The 5,040-nt window shown below is 41.9% G+C and overlaps 1 pseudogene across 1 annotated transcript; it reads right to left on the bottom strand.

The window, feature by feature from the left end:
- Positions 1–539: 539 nt before the first annotated feature.
- LOC110740755 lies at positions 540–4,244 on the bottom strand (annotated as a pseudogene). Its single transcript, XR_002515835.2, has one exon. The product of XR_002515835.2 is annotated as a programmed cell death protein 2 pseudogene (transcript).
- Between the last annotated feature and the right edge of the window lie 796 nt (positions 4,245–5,040).

Raw genomic sequence — 5,040 nt, forward strand, 5'->3', positions numbered from 1 at the left:
ATTACTCTGAAGTAAATCCCACACATATCACTTCATTCATAATTAAGTTATGTACCCCTAGAAGGCAAACTCTTTCCTTTTATTTATCAATTTGAAAATAATGAATCTGTTTCCAAGTATCCTACAGAGATGATTACTGAGTTTTTTAAAGAATTATTTTGAACCCATTAGACATATCTGATGCAGTTAGTGTCCTTGTGGATGTGCAAACTGTCCATCTTTTGCCAACAGGAGCCTTTTCATGTTGCTTGAGTTCTTCTGACATGGCCCTAGTAATCCTTGCTAGCTTCCTTAATCTTTGATATGACCATATTGATGTGACCATGTTCCCACATTATTTGAACATTTCCTGACCCAGTTCTGGAATCAACCACCTCTCCAAAGAGCCTGAAGTTCCTTTTAGAGAGAAATGGTATGTAGACACAATCAACATGATCTTCCTCCCATGCCCAACACCTCAGTTCTCAGTAACACCAACATAATTACTCATTTGCTTTATCCGCCAATACACAACCATCTCCAAATAACAGCAACAGTCTAGTAATAACATGTTTATTGAAAATCCTAACACTGTTACGTTCTTTTCATTCTCAGGGTATATTCCACTAGAGATGTACTGCCCTATGTTTTGAAGTCACCTAGAAGAGTTCTTAGTGTGGTCATATGATTACATCAAGAGTTTTTTACTTTTGATGGTTAGGGACTGCTTCTTAAAACTTATTTTACAACTGATTTTACTATCTTAAAATACTCACACGGTTCCGAAGTCACATTTACACAAACAAGGCATATTTGAAGTCCAGTTTTCATCCTTGATCCTCCTGCTCTAGGCCCTTCCTTCTCCTAAAGGAAAGCATTTTCATTCCTTACCCTTTTCGACGTATTGGTATGAACACACGTGTGGCCCCTTCCAGGCAGTCCTCAGTGATGTCACACATTCCCATGACACCTGTATTGTACTCTCATCAGTCATCACATGGAATTTATCTTCCCTAAGTATTATTTGGGCTCCTCCACGAGATTGTGAGCATCTGACCACTGGAGGGTCGCTTCCCATTATATCCCTATTCTCAAGCACAAGGTCAGGCACAGAGTAAGACTCAAACACGTTTTGGAATATATGATCGGTATGAACTAGAAACCAGTAAGCTGAAGTTTTCATTTTGAGACTATAAATCTAATTTTGTAGTGGTTTTGTGTATGGTTCAAGGCTCAAATTGTAAAACTTAACATTATGTGACCAAAGCAAGTTATACCCAGAACCTCAATTTCCTCACCTTCAAAATGGGGCAGAGTTTCTGACTTACTGGTCTACTCTCAGGATTTTAATGAGCTCATGCATAAACAGTCCTTTATATAAAGTAAGTGCTGGATAAATGTTGGCTACTGTAATAAAATAAGCCTCTAAGATACTTGGTCAGCACAGGCACTACCCAAGAGTACGCACTGTAGAGAAACTGACAAAAAAAATTGTGTATCTAAAACCGGCCAGATGAAAGAGACACTTTTAAGGAGCCCTTCTGCATGCCCGACACTGTGCTAGGCACTCACACTATCCCGACCTGAGAAACTGATCTGGGACCCAGAGGAACTTACCAAGCCTCCAGCATCTTATGTAGCCCTACTCGTGGGACCACCTGGATACCCAACCCCCTTGTCTTTATACGGAGCAGAACACACGTGATATATGTCAGCAAACAAAGTCAGGAAGTATATTTTCGCCTGAGGCAATATCTGAAAATTGTAGGCTCCAGCCTCCAAAGTGAGTCTTCCTCTCAGTACCTCTCTTCTAGACACATGGAGACCTTTCTTCCCAGCATGAAGTTGAACCACTTAATGAATGAAGTCCTGGACCTGCTTAACCACGCCCCCTATAATCTCTGAATAATCTCCCTTTTCCACAACCTCAGGCATAATCTCATCTTCTGTTTCTATTACAATTTCAAATTCTGGAAAAAGGAAGTTGTGGTCTGGAGTTGTAAAGTTCAGATGATCTGGTTGTGCATAAGCCTGCTTATGTCCCAATCTCCGGTCTAGGGTCTGATGCTTCTTGCCGCAGTAATACGCTTTGTGGCATCTAGAGCAAGTTTTGGGGCCTAAACAGCCACAAAACCTACAGAGATGAGCACCAGACTTAAGTTGGAGATACATCGATTCTCCTGTTTCTGGGGGAGGATTCTCAGAAGGTGGCTCATATGAATAAAAATCATTTTTCCTGGGTAGCTGATTCCTAGAAACTCGTAGGCTGACATAGCACGGCGGCTTGCGGCAGCAGAAGCGGAAGATGCCGCGGTGGAAGGAGTAGGCGTGGCCTGCCGGGGGCTCATACACCTGCCGCAGGAAGGAGAGTGGACGGCCGCACAGCGCGCAGGCCAGCTGGGCGGCGCCCAGTCACGCCGGCCGCCCGCCCGCCCCCCCTGCTGGGCAACTGCTCGCTGCGCAGCAGCCAAGCCGGCGCTGACTCAGCGAAGGCCCGCTCCACAGATCCCGCCCGGGCGGCAGCCACGTGGGGCGCGGGCTGGCGTGGGGAGCAGCCCATAGCTAGGTCTCCCATTGAAGTTTGATGTGTTTTTCTTTGGAAAACTTTCAACTCTGTTGTATTTTTCTCTCCAAGATACTCCAAGTATATTTTCACCTGTGAGGCAATATCTGAAAATTGTAGGCTACAGCCTCCAAAGTGAGTCTTCCTCTCAGTACCTCTCTTTTAGTCATTGAGCCCTTTCTTTAAACTCTGATTTTTACTTTCTTGACTGAGTTGTTCTAACATGACACAATAAAACCATCTTGTTACAGAAATTGGGAAAAGGATGTTTTGGGGAACAGGTTTGATACGTTTCCCATGCACCTTCTTATTGGCAATGTTGATGATCAAAATGCAAGAATCTTTTAATTAAGTTGAATTTTATTTTCCACTCGGATTCTTTAATACTTCTGCTGAAGGAATTGCTAAGAGGCCAATTAGTACAGTAGACTATTATAAGTGAACTTGATGATTTTGGAGTAGGCTTTGAACTTAATGACAATAGCATTCCATTATTTTTTAGTTAATTCATTCAATAAGAGCAAAGGACATTTAGAAACTTGGTATTTTTATGTTGAGCTTTATGGTGAACAGCTAAGACAGCCACAGCTTGTCAATCAAGATCAGACACTAGAACGCCATTATCTGTTTTGGAGTTAAGTTTTTATTCCCCTGTTAATAGACTGAAGGATAAATTTAAGGCACTTTTTTCTTAAAAGAAATGGAGCAATTTAGTTAAAACAATCAAAATAAACTTTTGAATGGCTAATCTTCATCTGAGATCAGACAGTTCCCTTCAACTTCCAAATTCACAAAGGCTCTGTGAGTGTGTCTTTGCATTTGCAAAAAGCCATGGGAAACTTTGAGTTTCACTTTTACCATCTAACGGAGACCTGTGTGCAGTTCTTATCTAACTGGATCTTATTATTTGGTTTATATTTCTATTAAGCGACTGCCACTTCATGTACATGTATAGATATGTACATATATATATTTAATTGCCTTTCACAATTAGTATAGACTATATTACTTTACAAATTATTATGTGTACCTGAAGTGTTGCTTTTTGGAGGAGTCTCAAGGATTTTTCTCAGACTATCATACTGTTTGTGTGGCTTTGCTCATTAAATATTTATTTGTTTTGGAGGAAGTGACATTGGTGTAAACTAAGCCCTGTGACAACCATTAGAAATAAGGTTACTGCTTGGGGTTATTTTTTTTACTGTGGCAAAATTTGGTGGAATTGTAACACTTGTGGATTAGACTAGAATCCGGCTTATCTTCTGTACCCAAGACCTGTTGATAATTACTTGGGTGATGTCAGGCAAATTACCTGAGATCTTTATGCCTGTCCAACACTTGTGAATGCGCACTTTACAGGCTGAGTATGAACTTTTTACCCTTATTTTAGTTAAAATATCATGAATTTTATCTTCTTTTTCTGCAAACAGCCCTCCATTCTGAATCTTTGCTGCATGAGGAGACACTGCCCCCTACAGGAACTAGATAGTATAATATCTGCCCCTGGTGTGTCCGGAATTGGTTCCTTCTGGTGGGCTCTTGGTCTTGCTGACTTCAAGAATAAAGCTGTGGACCCTGGCGGTGAGTGTTACACTTCTAAAAGACAATGTGTCCAGAGTTTGTTCCTTCAGATGTTCAGATGTGCCTGGAGTTTCTTCCTTTGGGTGGGTTCGTGGTCTCGCTGACTTCAGGAGTGAAGCTGCAGACCTTTGCAGTGAGTGTTACAGCTCTTAAAGGTAGTGTGGACCCCAAGAGTGAGCAGCAGCAAGATTTATTGTGAGGAATGAAAGAACAAAGCTTCCACAGCGTGGAAGGTAACCCGAGCAGATTGCCATTGCTGGCTCCCAGATGGCTAGCTTTTATTCCCTTATTTGGCTGCACACATGTCCTGCTGATTGGTCCATTTTACAGGGTGCCAATTGGTCCATTTTACAGAGTGCTGATTGGTTCATTTTACAGAGTGCTGATTGGTGAGTTTATAAATCTTTAGCTAGACACAGTGCTAATTGGTGCATTTTTACAGAGTGCTGATTGGTGCGTTTACAAACCTTTAGCTAGACACAGAGTGCTGATTGGTGCATTTACAATCCTCTAGTTAGAAAAGTTCTCCACCTTCCCCACTCCACCCAGAAAGTCCAGCTGGCTTCACCTCTCACTGGGATCAGGAGGTGCTGGCTGCCTGGGGTCAGGGATAGGAAGCTTGGGCTGAGCCTGAGGGGTCCTGGAGGCTGAGACTAACTCTTTATTTTCTAAAAGAAATGGCAAATACAACCATTATTTGTTGTTTTTCTCCTTTATTATGTAAGCATTGAATGTTCATAGTAGAAAGTGTGGAAATTGCAGATGCACTAAATGAACTAAATGGAACCATTCCGTAAAAATAATCCCCAAACCCAGGGGCCCTGACCATTTGTATGTGAGTAGGCCTCCTTCATGTCTTATGTCTACATGAGCTCCCTCCTCATTGTCCCATAGGAAAGAGAGAATGAGTCCTTAAA

Source organism: Papio anubis, chromosome 9 (assembly GCF_008728515.1).
Source record: "Papio anubis isolate 15944 chromosome 9, Panubis1.0, whole genome shotgun sequence".
Classification (NCBI taxonomy): domain Eukaryota; kingdom Metazoa; phylum Chordata; class Mammalia; order Primates; family Cercopithecidae; genus Papio; species Papio anubis.